We start from the raw sequence: 15,982 nt of genomic DNA, 5'->3' as shown, positions 1-15,982 counted from the left end.
TCAGATACTATTCCATTCCTTCTTTTCTTTCTCGTGGAACTCCTTGATATTTTGTATCAATCTCGTAAAAGTTGTTCTGCCCTGTGTTATATCTGCTGTTATTCCCATCTCTCTTTATACTTTACATCCACTGATTGCCATTCTTACTTTTGTAAACATTAAAAGTTTGTTTCTTGAGTCTTGTGTGACCAACGAACTTTTCTCTCTTCTTCCTGATCATAGCCCTTGGTCAACTCTTGTTCTTTTCTGACCCTGACATCATTAAAGCATTCCAGGCCTACGGAGTCTTTCCTTTTCACACTCTTCATGGCTCTTGTCTTTCTTTGGCTGATACCTTCATTGTTTGAAGTGACAGACCTCTTCCATTTTTTTCGCTCTGATTAGTGTTATACAGAGAATCGTTGCCCGAGCTCGCCTGGTGGCCATGATCATTAAGGCGCTGACGTCTGAACGGTCTGACACCAAGGTTAGCCGGTTCGAGTCCCGTTGGTCGAAAAAATTTCACCATCAGAATGTTGGCCGGCAGGGTAGGGGAGGTGGTGGTTTACAATTTCTAATCACTAGATGTGTGCCAAGAGCCTGGATTGAATTCCAAATCTCTGCACAGTGCTCATATATAGTGAGGGCAAATGACGCTGTTGATAGCGATTCTTCCATCGGACGGGCACGTTAAGCCTTGAGCAGACCCCTTGGTGCTATTCGACAGGAGTAGGCTATGTGCTGGCACTGGGTTTCACCCTCTCCCTACTATCATGTATTACATCATTAATTCCTCTGATGAGGTTGACATTAGGATGGGCATCAAGTCATAGAAGAAACCACGACAGATTAATCTCCCTTCACCTCATACCCAACCCCATAGAGAAACAGGAAAAGGGTTAGACAAACAAACAGAGGATGGTTGCTTAGTTGCCTTAAAACAATAATCACTACCACCTTCCTGATTGTAATCAGACATTCTTTCCATTTCTTTATTTTTGTAGAGGTCTTTCTTCTTGTGCCTGATCTCCCCACTTTCAGTCTTTAATAGGCCCCAGACTTTTCTGAGAATTTCTCTTTCCTTTTCCTCTAGCCCTTCTATTTCTACTTCAGGAACAATCAGGTCTACACCCATCATCTGGCTGCATGTCCTAAGTCACATACTACCCCTAAATCATCATCATTATCTGTTTACAGTTCCAGTTTCTTGGGTACTGTTCATAAGCCTCTTCCACTCTCTTCTATTCATGTACAGGTATGTCTTGTTCTTCATGACATCATTTGTGACCTCCCCTTGATTCCAATAGCGGTCTTGATCACATCTATCCAATGGCTCCTGGGTCTTCCAACCCTCCATTTTCCAGCTGTAATCAGACTCTCATAGTAATTTCCATTTCCTTCACATGTACAGTTGTGACGTTCTGACTCTCTCCAGCAGACATGACTTAATCCCAGCTTCTCTCCTCACCACTTCATTTCTTAACTTATCCATCTTGGTTTTCTGGATGGTGGACCCCAGAAATTTCATCTCTGATACCTAAAGTCTTGATGAGTCTCTCCCTGTGAGGGTGTATGTTTCGATACCGTAAGTCAAGATTGATATGAAGTAACTGTTGAACATCGTTAGTTTTGCTTTCTTTCGTGTATCTTTTCATCCCAAAAGAGGGTTATTACTTCTTGGTAGAGGATGGAATTCTTTTGTACCCTTTGGTGATTTCTTTGACCACCCTCAAATCTTCAAAGAAAAAGAAAAATCATTGATTAGGGAATACAATATGGTCTTAGTAAACCCTGGACTACCACTGCAGACTTCACTCAAGACATCCTCCTCTCACACTTGGGAACAGTCCCACTAGATTCCTGGAGAAGAGAATGGCTTCAAAATGCTCCAGAAACATGACAGCTATTACCTTGCATCTCTGAGACTGTCTCTGGGTTTGATCTACCTCGTAAGGTATGGACAATACTCAGTCAGTTGAAAACAAGACATGGAAGATGTGGAGACTCACTCTTCAAGTGGAAAGTGCAATCTTCACCTGCATGTGATTGCAGTGCACCATGGCAGACCATTCAACATATTAGGGAAGTATGCAGAAATAGAGCATACGGAGGAGAGTATGAGGAATTCCTAATGGCAACCCTGAATGCCATCAGATACATCCAAAAACTAGATATTTGTTTATATTATAGTGATGAATGTAATTATGTTTCTTAGAATGTGTCCAAAAAGCCATACATAGAGATATTCTGGTTTAATTACTGTGCTGTAGCACCTATTTTAGTTTTGATGAAGAGACACTTCTAAATATAGGTTATCCTTGGTCAGTCGGTAAGCTTGTTCCAATTTCCTTGCTCTTGATTTATTTGTCTACATCATTTATTTGAATTACTTTCCCAAATACTTAAATGTCTCTACCCAATTAGTTTTTCGTTATTCTGTTATTGACACTGTACGAAAATTTCCAATGTCAGTCATAAATTTAGTGTTCTCAAAAGATATCTGAAGTCCAACTTTCTCTGCATTTTCTTTCAAAAGGTTTGCCTGGATAAGTTCCATTTCTATATTTTCAGAAAGAATTGCAATATCATCATTGAAGACTAAACAAATTATATGTACTCCTTTAAATTTTCACCCTAAACTTATCTCATAGTGGATTCCTCTTTCTTTCAGCTTTTCTTCCTATACTCTCATTTCCTTTTCCAAGGCACAGTTAAAAAGAATTGGGGACAATCCAACCTTCTGTCACACACCAGTATTAATTGGAAATTCACATGAAATCTCGCTCATGAATTTCACTTTATACTCTGTGCCCATAAGAGTATCTCTAATTATATTGACTGTGAATCTACTCGAAATTCTTCTGTTATATGAAATAAGGAAGTTCTATCTATTGAATCATAAGCTTTCCTGAAATCCACAAAGGTTATGACGTAGTTCTTGTTCTTGATCATTATGTCCTGTATTCTTGTTTTCAGATTAAATATCTGCTCCTTGCATGACCTTCCTTTTCTGAGCCTTCCTGTTTATTCACTAGAGGTTCAATCCTGGTTTGGAAAGCCATGGTGGATTCTCATCTCTGATTACCACCTGGAATAGTATTTCCAAAAGTTCGCAACATACACACGTACAGGTTACTGGAAAGTTTTGGAGAGTGGCTTTTTGGCCACTCCAAGGTTAAAAGTATGGTTGTGAGCCGTAGAATTTCATTTCGCAGCCACGCCTCACCTGGTATACAGACACTGACAACAGCAATGCCCACTATGGGATCAGACACGTGTGGAATTAAATTTCAGGGACGTTTCTTCCACCTTTTCCGCCACTGGAACTCAAAGTCTTCATCCGACTTTGAGACTCAGTCTTGATCCGCCAGTGAAACTGTTCACCGTCTTTGTGATTTCCCACAACACTAACTGGTTCCCCGTCTCATTTTCTTGACATTGGGCTCTGCCCGTTCTTCGCACGAGATATTGCATTATGGTTTGTTTTTGTTTTTTTATGAAAATGAGGGTCCGCCTCTGTGGTGTAGTGGTTAGCGTGATTAGCTGCCACCCCCGGATGCCCGGGTTCGATTCCTGGCTCTGCCACGAAATTTGAAAAGTGGTACGAGGGCTGGAATGGGGTCCACTCAGCCTCGGGAGGTCAACTGAGTAGAGGTGGGTTTGATTCCCACCTCAGCCATCCTGGAAGTGGTTTTCCGTGGTTTCCCACTTCTCCTCCAGGCGAATGCCGGGATGGTACCTAACTTAAGGCCATGGCCGCTTCCTTCCCTCTTCCTTGCCTATCCCTTCCAATCTTCCCATCCCTCCACAAGGCCCCTGTTCAGCATAGCAGGTGAAGCCGCCTGAGCGAGGTACTGGTCATACTCCCCAGTTGTATCCCCCGACCAAGAGTCTGAAGCTCCAGGACACTGCCCCTGAGGCGGTAGAGGTGGGATCCCTCGCTAAGCCCAAGGGAAAAACCGAACCTGGAGGGTAAACAGATGATGATGATGATGATGATGATGATGAAAATGAGGGATTTTTGTTTGAAGCTGAATGGCATGGTTCTTAGCGCTATTTGTGGAACACTGTAAGGAGGTCACTATGTACTATTCCTCACAGGGAGTTTTATTTTCAGCACCCCCTGGGAGTGAGCAACGGTGTTTGTGTGAATGCCTACGTTATCAGTTGATTCAACCCACCATCCCCCCATTCCTCACCAACACATCGCCCTGGGTAAGGCCCTTCAACTCGCACAGATACCACATAAACCACAAAATTCAGTAAAATAATATAAATTACATATTTTTACTGTCTCTCAGAGATGCTTAATAAAATGTAATCACATATTGTAGTTAATTGTGTGTATTGTTGTTATAAGCATCCACAGAGGGAAACAATTTCTAAATTTTTGTAATGGCATTTTTAGAATTAAATTACCAGTTTATCAACATATAAACACTTGTAAAAAAATTACGAAGCAATATCTCAAACTATTGGAATGGAACATCTTTACATTTCTTAATTACCGTACCTTATCAAAAACACCTGTTCCTGTTCCAACACACCCTTAATCGGAATAAAGTATCCTTACTTTTCCTAACTAACTTTTAATAATAATGTTATTTGCCTTACGTCCCACTAACTACTTTTACGGCTTTTGGAGATGCCAAGGTGCCGGAATTTAGTCCAGAGGAGTTCTTTTATGTGCCAGTAAATATACTGACATGAGCACCTTTAAATGCCATTGAACTGAGGCAGGATTGAACCTACCAAGTTACGGTCAGAAGGCCAGTACCTCAACCCTCTGAGCCATTTAGTCCGGCAACTGACTTTCAAAAAAAAAACCACCTCTGCCATGTTTCAGGCCTCGAATCTTCCTGGGAAGATTGAGAATTAATGATGTTGTAATTAGGGTAATTACCTTGATTTGATACTTTTAATCACAAAAGATCAGAGTGAATCATCTTCATTTTTCCAAGTTAGCTTATGGGAAACATCTCTACCAAATTGCAACTCTCTAGTTTTGTGGGAAGTGTGAGAATTACCTCATTTTCACCACTTCAGTCACAAAACAAAACATCAGAATGAAACATCTTCACTATTCTTAATGCCAAATCCCAACTTAAAAGGAATACTTGTACCAAATTTCAGCCATCTCCCTTTGTGAGACGTGTATGATTTAGTGATATTGTGTTTAGGAAATCAAGGAAACCACCCTGGCGTACAGCAATGGATCTTGAAAGAGCCTCTTTTCATGTTAACAGTTCATGGAAAGCCCAGTGGGATCAGTCTTCAGTAGTGAACAAACATCTGGTTGAGAATCCTTCTAAACGAGTACAAGGATTTGATCTTCCAAGACGACAGTAGAGAATCATCAATCGGATAAGAACTGGACAAGGCAGATGTGGTTATCTGTTGTGCATGGGGTTGGACTAGGTCTGCAGATTGTGATTGTGGTGCCTCTTCTCAGTCAATCCACCACATTGTTGCTGACTGCCCAATTCGAGCTTTCAAAGGAACGCTAATGGACATTCACCGCACATCGGATGAAGCAGTTGATTGGGTCAAAATGCTAGACCTAGAGTTATAGTATTGTACAGACTTGTGACTACGCACATTTACCCTGAACTATATACATGTATGTACATAGATTCATCATATGATAAATAAATAAATAAATAAATAAACATGTATTTCACCCTCCAAAACAAAGAAAAACTGGAATAAAGCTTCTTTACAGTTTCTCATTAAGTTATAATAACAACTGTGCAAAATTTCAGCCCTGTATCTTTGTGGGAAGCACATGATATAATGATATTGTCTTTAGGATGGTTACCCTGATTTCACACTCTATACCACACAACATCACAACAAAATATCTTTACTTTACCTGTTTAGCTTCCAAGGATAAAAACTGTACCAAATTTCAGCCCTCTAGGTTCATGGGAAGTGTAAGAATTAATGGGTGAGTGACTGAGTGAGTCATTTTACTCCCGTGTAAAGTAGTGGTGACTGGGAGAGGTGAGGGGAGGGCAGTCCACCACCCATATCTTTGTGGAAAAAACATTACATTTTTATTGCATTTTAGCCAGCTTAAACTAGGAATTACAAGAATTGTTTTTAAACAAAAAAGCAATTTGTACAAGTTCTGTTGCCTTATCAGCTAATTCTTCAAGGTATGATTCACCCACTTTGGCATGCATTCGCCAGTCTTTTCTTACAATTTGCTTTACGTCGCACCGACGCAGATAGGTCTCATGGCGACAGTGGGATAAGAATGGTCTAGAAGTGCAAAGGAAGTGACCATGGCCTAAAGTTCATCAGTCGTCCAGTCTCTTTTGTGTCTGTTAGTTTGCAAGTGTGTAGTCAAACACCAAATGTTTTTTAATTTTATGATCATGCCTTACTTATATTTAATTCATGTGTAGTATTGTTCCTTTGGTGAACATCTTATTGTATCGTATTGAATCAAAATTTAAAAAAAAAAAAAAAAAAGCTTATTACCAGTACCACATTTAAGTTGGTAAACTGTCAACCTTTACCCCTCTGTCAAAATTCGCTCTGAGAGCATCAAAATACACACCATTTTGAAGATGTTTTTTCAGTTTTGCTGTGGATGTATATCCCCCCGCTATATCCTACACACTGTTGATAAACCATATTAGGTATTTTATTTGATCCTGTATTGAATTGTCTGAATTTATTAAGGAAACTATTATAGTTTTATTTGAGTCCACCTTGTCAATACACCTTATAATGATAGAAAATTATTAATTTAACATCCATGTTTTTGGAAAATCATCCATTCCCTTCATTAGTGATGTCAGTTCAATCTTCAGAATGGTAAGTATTTTGATGCTCTCTCAGCGAATTTCGACAGAGACGTATAAAGGATGACAGTTTACCAACTTAAATGCAGTAATAAAAGCTTTTCTGAAATTTTGATTCAGTACGATACAATAAGATGTTCACCAAAGGAACACATCTACAATACTGTTCTTTGAACTGTCACTGATGAAGGGAATGGATGATTTTTTTCCAAAATATGTACACTATGTTAAATTAATAGTTTTCTATCATTATAAGGCGTATTGACAAGGTGGACTCAAAATAAAACTATAGTAGTTTCTTTAATAAAATTTCCTACACACCTGGGTTCCTTTTGTTGTCTGTACATTTTTGCCTCCCCCTTCTAATTCCCAATTGCTGCTGCTGCTTATGTAACATACTTTTAGTATTTTGAGTTATCAATAACTGCTTCTCTAGTATTAATTAGAATATAATATTTTTCTCCCCCAGTTGATGGTGATCCATGACAGAAGGCAAAGACTGTTTTATTTTTGCCCCCATGACTCCTACAAATTGCATATCATTAGTAACTAAAATATATTCTGTTCCATGTGAAGAAACCACTTGCCGAGGATGTATGGAGGCCGAGGCAGTGTCGTCAACATCACAACGCTGCGAAAGGTTCTGTAGCAGGAAGCAACTGGAATCAGTGAAGACAACATGTAAGTAAAGGTGTTTACAGAAACCATGAAAAGCATGGAATTCCTTGAAATTCTGATAAACCACAATATACAGTATCTGACTTGACAATGCTATGACATCCAATCCAATGACTGTGGATCTAATGGAATCCCCAGATATGGATTATAACAACAATAACGAATGCTTAAATTGTCAAAGTATTTCATGCTCTTGTTATTATTATTATTATTATTATTATTATTATTATTATTATTATTATTATTATTATTATTATTATTATTATTCTTATTATTATTATACTGTATATACTTTATGTTCATTATTTTATTATCTTAATTACTATTATTATTTAGTCAGAATGACTGCTGGTACAAACAGGTGGCAACAATCCTATAAGGGAGGGAGGCTTGTACTCAGAATGATGAAGTTAATGACATGTTATGAATAAACTTGAAGGATGGAATCATATGGTCATGTGACACAAATGGAAAATGGTGGATTACTTAAGAGGGTATAAGATTCGGCCATTGAGGTTAGGTGACATAGAGAGAGAAAAGGGCAACAGTGAAGAGACACAGCCGGGCTGAGTGGCTCAGATATTTGAGGTGCTGGCCTTCTGACCCCAACTTGGCAGGTTCGATCCTGGCTCAGTCTGGTGGTATTTGAAGGTGCTCAAATACGTCAGCCTCGTGTTGGTAGATTTACAGGCACGTAAAAGAATTCCTGTGGGACAAAATTCCGGCACCTTGACGTCTCCGAAAACTGTAAAAGAGTAGTTAGTGGCACGTAAAGCAAATAACATTATTATTGAAGAGACACAATTTTTAATGATTCTTGAAGATACAGGGTCATATGGCTACTTGGAAATAGAGGATAGTGGAGAAGTTATTTGTTTAAAAGAGGCTTACCAACTAAAAATTGAAAGGTGTAACAGCCCTCTGAATACACATGTATGTACGATAGTTGGGTAAAATTGGAGACGGAGCTAGGCCAGGGGCTAATGGACATACATTGCCTCTTATAGGAATAATCTAGGGCAGGGATGGCGAACCTATGCCACGCGTGTCACTAGGTGACACGCGAACACGATTTCGGTGGCACGCCACATGACCATATTAACATTTTTATATACGCTTTGTACTATAGACTATACATATATCATGTATCGCATAATCATAGTGTTCACGTGTAAGAAATAAATATCGACAATCCAAATTATAGTTCCATTCCGACATGCAATATGGCAACACTGATAGGTCCAGAAGTCTAGTGAGATGTCAGATGCGGCCGGTGAGCCCTTTAATAACACACGTCAGTCAGTCAGGCAGTCAGTCAGTCAGTGAAGTTCGACTTGTGTGTGCTAGCCACTAGCGCGTAATTACTCTTAGTGTGTAACGGTTTATTGAATATCGTTTTCTGGTGGTTTTGTAAACGGACCTCGTAAACATGTTTTCGGTGCCGAAAAGACTTAGCGAAGGTAGTGACTGGATATTTCAAGAACAGTGAACAAGGGAATTCGGAGTAATAGAAAGAAACGAGAGCCTCCGTGGCTCAGGCGGCAGCGCGCCGGCCTCTCACCGCTGGGTTCCGTGGTTCAAATCCCGGTCACTCCATGTGAGATTTGTGCTGGACAAAGCCGAGGCGGGACAGGATTTTCTACGGGTACTCCAGTTTTCCCTGTCATCTTTCATTCCTGCAACACTTTCCAATATCATTTCATTTCATTAATCATTCATTAATCATTGCCCCAGAGGAGTGCGACAGGCCTCGGCAGCCGGCACAATTCCCATATTTGCCGCTAGAAGGGGCTTTATTCATTCCATTCCTTACCCGGTCAAATGACTGGAAAAAGGCCGTGGATTTTCATTTTCAGAAAGGAACGATAAAGCTTCGTGTTGCCTGTGCTCGGAAACAGTTGTATCCCGAACATTTAATGTAAAGCGCCATTTCGAGACGAATCGTTCAAATGTTTGTTCCATGCCAAGTTCACAAAAAGTAGAACAATATACAGAACGAACTAGTTCTTTCTTATCATCTTTCAGGCCAAGGAATAATATCAGTGCGGCTAGCTTCCACCTGTCTCACTGCATAATACAGCACGGGTAACCGCTTTCTGGCGGTGAGTTCTTGAAGGAGGCCTTCTTATTGTCATCTGACACATTATTTGAAGACTTTCCTAACATACTACAAATAATTAACAGAATTAAAGAAATACCAGCCTGCAGAAATACTGTCAAGGATAGAATAATAGGAATGAGTGAAGATGTTGTGGAACAATTGAAAGATGATTTGGATTACTCCCAAATATATTCAATATGTCTTGATGAAAGCTTGGATGTGACCTTGCAAGCAAGGTTAGCTGCTTTTTACGATTTCCTTGTGGAAATGTGATGAGGGAGAAATTTGCTGAACTTATGAACTACGACAACCAGGAAAGATACATTGAACCAAGTGAGGCAAGAACTTGTATTTAAAATGGTGTTTGACTTACAGAAAATTATGTCCGTGACAGTTGATGCTGCCCCAAGTATAGTGGGTATTCATAATGGGTTTGTGGAATTTCTGAAAGAAAAAGTTAAACACCAGTTACACCCAGAATCCCTTTGTGCGATAGAAGGTATGAAGTCACTTGAAAGTGTAATCTCGTTGGTGACTATAGTTGTTAACTTCATATCTGAACGTGCTCTAAATAATCGCAAGTTCTCGAAGATGTTACACAAAGTGGAATCTCAATATGGCGGACTTGTAATGTACAATAACGTTCGCTGGCTGAGTCGTGGGCAAGTACTCCAGAGGTTTGTTGAGCTCTTGGATGAAATTCGCTTTTCCTTGACAGAAAACAGGAATAATTTCGATGACTCACGGACCCCATCTGGCTGTGCGATTTAATGTTTCTCTGTGATTTTACAGTGATATACAGTGATGTGAATAACGACTTGCAAGGAAGGGGACATACTGCAGATAGATTGTTTGAGATCATAAAATCGTTACAAGGAAAGTATTCGTCAGGGATGTTGAAACAAAGATATTTAAATACTTTCCTTCACTTCCTTTATCAACAGTGCACCGGGCGAGTTGGCCGTGCGCGTAGAGGCGCGCGGCTGTGAGCTTGCATCCGGGAGATAGTAGGTTCGAATTCCACTATCGGCAGCCCTGAAGGTGGTTTTCCGTGGTTTCCCATTTTCCCACCAGGCAAATGCTTGGGCTGTACCTTAATTAAGGCCACGGCCGCTTCCTTCCAACTCCTAGGCCTTTCCTATCCCATCGTCGCCATAAGACCTATCTGTGTCGGTGCAACGTAAAGCCCCTAGCAAGAAGTTATCAACAGTGCAACTTGAATTGATGTCAAATTTTGCAGATCAATTAACTTTTGAAGACACAAAAAAGCATTTTTAAGAAGTATGTGGACGTCGTACAAAATTCAAAACAAATAATTTCCAAGAAATTTTCCGAATTTCGAGATTTGGAGGAAACTTTGCACTTTATTTCAAAATCTCATATTGTATAAATGAGTGATATTAAGGTCATTTTTTTGACTGGTTAGATATGGACCATTTAGAAATGGAGTTGATTGAATTTCAAGAAAGCAGTGCATGGGTGAACAAATTCGTACAACTTGGTGAAACATTGGTAAAAATTGAGTGTGCTGTTGATGGTGAATACTCTCTCCAGAAGCCAGACAACTTAATACTTGAACAGTGGAACAGCCTCCCACAAAGTTTTCAGCATGAATAAACTTGCTACAGTGCTACTTTCTTTGTTTGGGTCATCATATGCCTGCGAGCAGCTATCTTCTACAAAATACGTTAGAAACCGCCTTGGTTCAGAAGTATGTGCATCGTGTGTGTTACTGAAGACAAAAAGTTATGAACGTAATATAAATGACATGGCTATTAAGATTCAGCAATAAGTTTCACACTAAATGTGATAACAATATTTCACTTGAAGTCTGTTGGCAATATTAGTATTTTTGATTTTTATATCTAATAATACTTAATGGAGGAAGTGTGTTACAATGGGCGCTTATATATGTTGTTTACCAATAATGTTCGGTATTCTTAAAACTTAACAAAAATATATTTCTGCAGTATTTGCAAATTAGTACCACGGAATATACAATCAAATGTAATACTTATATAAAATAAATAAGTAAATAAATAAATAAATAAATAAATAAATAAATAAATAAATAAATCATGAATACCATATTATGAAACATACTTCGGAATTAGGAAAGGTTTTTTTTTTGCTAATGGCTTTACGTCACACCGACACAGATAGGTCTTATGGTGACAATGGATAGGAAAGATCTAGGAGTTGGAAGGAAGCGGCTGTGGCCTTAATTAATTAGAAAAGTAAGTCAGGGCAGATTTAGCCATTCCTGAAAGGAAAATAGCAGGTGGCACAGTAGACAGTTGAGAATAATATACCAGACTTGAAATGGCACACCAGTTGGAAAAGGTTCGCCATCCCTGATCTAGGGAGAGCTCTGGTAGGGCTCCTGAGGCAGGATGGCCACTATTTATAAGACTAACTGTAAGGAGGGCCAGAGACTAATGCATATTGGGCTAATTTGGTGGCCTCATCCTCTTAACCACCTGCTCTTGCCAACCTCAGTCCTTGGTGGGGTGATGAACTAACGGTGACATTTCTTTCTCTGTAGTTGGGAGGGTGGTGGAAAACTGTCATAATAGGCGACCAGAATGGGAACTTAAGACACAGGAGCATCAGTTGGTGGTTATATGACCTCTAAATATTAACATTATATGTCTTAAGAGAACTGTATGTACTGAATGTTTAGTGGTTGGGATGAAGTAGAGAAAGTAAAATATCCAAATTGTTGATAAATGCTTGGTATTTGGATGCCATATTATTAACAGAGAAGAAAATTACACATCAACATGTATTCTATATAGTGTCATCAAATGTTGTAATGAAAAGGAGAAATTATGTTAAAATATCATATAATAAATTAACAGAGCATGACATCAAAATGTTGAGTCTCCGTAAAGTGACAGTATTCAAAATTTGGGAAGAAAGCAAAGAAAGCTGAACAGTAAGGTAAAGTATTTTCTACTCCAGAATGATTAAGACTGCAGCTAAAATAATCAGATAATGATTGAGTAATTCGACCAGAGTATAATGAGAAAGTGTCAACAATACTAAGAGTCTTGCCCTTGGAATTTTTGTTACCTTGTTCCTGTAGATGTGGTCTATTTCATTTTATCCTGTCCTGCAGTTTCCCGGTCTAAGAAGCCAAGAATAATGGCCGAGAAGGTTCGTCATACTGACCATACAACACCTCATAATCTGCAGGCCTTCAGGCTGAGCAGTGGTCACTTGGTAGGACAAGGCTCTTCAAGGGCTGTAGTGCAGTTTCTCCATTCCCAGCCTGTCCCATAACTGTGTTTTATGTATGCAATTCTTCCTTGATTTTGTAACATATTTCACTTCTCAGCGTTTTGTTTTCTTCCGTGGTAGTTGTAACACATATTTCTGCTCCATGCATCAAAACTGTAGGAAATGGGTTAGTAAAGCACATCTCTGTCTGTCTTTACCCAGTCCTTGCTTGTTGTTTAAAAGGGCTTAACATCTAAGATCATCAGCCATTTTAACCAGTCCTAACTGATATTAAATCATTCTAACATACCTTTCATATCTATTACATAAAATATGTAGATTGATACTATCTTTAGTAAAAATGTCAATTTTCAAATGAATGAATGCAGTACGAGTTAACAGTTTAAACTTTAAATTTTTTGTATTTTCATCATAATATTTTTGGAGAATAATTGGCAATTGTACTGTTGCAGTTTTGGGATACATGACATGTGTATATTGCAATGGCATCACTCAACCTGCATGTAATATTCCTTTTCAAGATAGCGAGAGTTTCACTATAAAATGCGAGAAGGAATGTGAGATCGCCACCTTTTACAAAACTCTACCTGAAGGAAAGGGTAAGTTTTATTGTTATTATTATTATTATTATTATTATTATTATTATTATTATTATTATTATTATTATTATTATTATTATTATTATTATTATTATTATTATTATTATTATTATTATTATTATTATTATTATTATTATTATTATTATTATTATTATTATTATTATTATTATTATTATTATTATTATTATTATTATTATTATTATTATTATTATTATTATTATTATTATTATTATTATTATTATTATTATTATTATTATTATTATTATTATTATTATTATTATTATTATTATTATTATTATTATTATTATTATTATTATTATTATTATTATTATTATTATTATTATTATTATTATTATTATTATTATTATTATTATTATTATTATTATTATTATTATTATTATTATTATTGCATGATAGAAAGATGGGTATTCGTAAGTAATCAATGATATGTGTCACCAGAAGTTGAGCTAGAATATTCTTCTAGTACCTGCAGTATTGATTTACAGCTTTATCAAATCATTTCGTTGACTTGTAGACAAATTAACTGTAGATAAGTGTTTGATCATTCAGGATTATAGGTTATAAGTTGCTTTCAAAGAACATATGACATCAAAGACAGGATCCTTTGCCGCTGCGGCTCGGTCATGGCCAGTTAGATTCCTATCTTGCATTCTGACGGAGGCAGAAGTTCAGATAGATCTGGTAGAGTTCTCTCTTTCGTGTCAGAATAGGAGTACAAACGTAGTTGAATGTGTCAGTTTTGGAACACAGGATATGACGCAAGTACCTAATGGGAGGAGGAGTGAGGAAATGATAATGGACGAACAGCATAAAGAGGAGGAACATCTTGAGATTTCTAGGGCATTGGTGAAAAGCATTCTAGCTATTCCGCTTAAGAATCTTAAGATGGAAATCCAGAATGGATTACGAAAATTCGAGAAAGCTCTCGATGCTGGAGCAGAATGCAGGATATCCTGGAAGAGAGCTAGGGAAAATCTAAAACAGGAACAAGCAACCGTAGAGATAAATGAATTGCCTGAGACACCATTAGTGATGAACGGGCAGGAGAAAGATAAGGAGAAATGGGTAAAGTTTTCCTACAAGAAAAACAAGAAGAAGGAAATGAAGGAGAATAAAGATATTCAACCTTTAACAGATGGGGTGGATTCTGGCAGAATGGAGGTCATTGATAGTGGGAAAAAACAAGATAAGCGGACCCATTTAAAACCAAGGGACCATTCAGATGCTGTCCTTATCAAACCAACAAACGGCAAGACTTTTGCAGATGTTTTGAAGGGTATTCGGAGTAAAATAAAACCTGAAGACAGCGGTGTGAGCATTTGATCTATTCATAAAACTCGGACTGGGGCGATTCTTCTCGCTTTTAATAAAGCCACACAAAATGAGAACAGGGACATTTTAATAAATTTTTGAGAGATGTCCTTGGAACGGATGGCGATGTGAAGACTTTGACTCCCCGCACTACCTTGGAAATTCAGTACATGGACAGTATCACCACTGCTTTAGATGCAGAGCAAGCTGTAAGACAGGATCTTCAGAATTTCAAAGGAGAACTGAAAGTCTTAACTAATAATCTGAACAGCAGGGGGCAAAAACTTGCTATTATTGAGATAGAACATATGGAGGCTCAGAAACTTTTAGAAATTGGTAAAATTAAAATAGGATGATTGGATTCTAGAATTCGAAAAAGGATCATGGTATCTTGCTGCTTTCGATGTCTTTCATATGGGCACCATTCATGAAACTGCAAAGGTGCAGATAGAAGCAAACTTTGTTTTAAGTGTGGAGAAGCGGGGCATAGGGTGGTAGGTTACAAAGCAAAACCGAGATGCATAATTTGCACAGACATTAACGTAGACGAAGCTAATCGAAGTCATGTTGTTGGCTCAAGAGCCTGCACAGTGTTTCGTGAAGCTATCAAAAAGGCTAAAACTAGTAGTAAATGATGAAGGTTATTCAGACAAATATGCACAGGAGTAGAACTGCCAATGATCTTTCGACGCAGATAACCTTTGAGATAGGAGTAGGCATATTTCTTTTTAGTGAACCTTATCAAGAGAGAGACCACCCAGGATGGTTCGTGGATAATTGTGGGACAGCTGCAATTTGGATACCAGATTTGGGTAAATGTCCAGTATGAAACCAAGGATGCGGAGACAGTTTTGTTTGGGCCCGCTCTAGTAAGATATACTTTTGTGAGCTGTTATTTTACGCCAAATGAGTCAGTATTTGATTTTCAGGCTAAGCTGGATATCCTAGAGGATGTGTTACAAGGTTTTGACAATGGTTTAATTGTGGTTGGTGATTTCAGTGCCCAAGCCCTAGAATGGGGTATGTCACAGTATGACTCTAGAGGGCGCCGAACTATGGAGATGGCCACTAGGTTGGGTTTGATGGTCACTAATATTGGAAATGTGCCAACCTTTCGACGACCGGGCTGTAGGGGAACCATACCGGATGTGACCTTTGTATCTGAGGACTTCGTGTCAAAAAGCAATGACTGGCGGGTGATTGAAGAATACACGGGAAGTGATCACCAGTATATTACT

Source organism: Anabrus simplex, chromosome 10 (assembly GCF_040414725.1).
Source record: "Anabrus simplex isolate iqAnaSimp1 chromosome 10, ASM4041472v1, whole genome shotgun sequence".
NCBI classification, from domain to species: domain Eukaryota; kingdom Metazoa; phylum Arthropoda; class Insecta; order Orthoptera; family Tettigoniidae; genus Anabrus; species Anabrus simplex.
Note: the sequence above shows the minus strand (reverse complement) of the source record.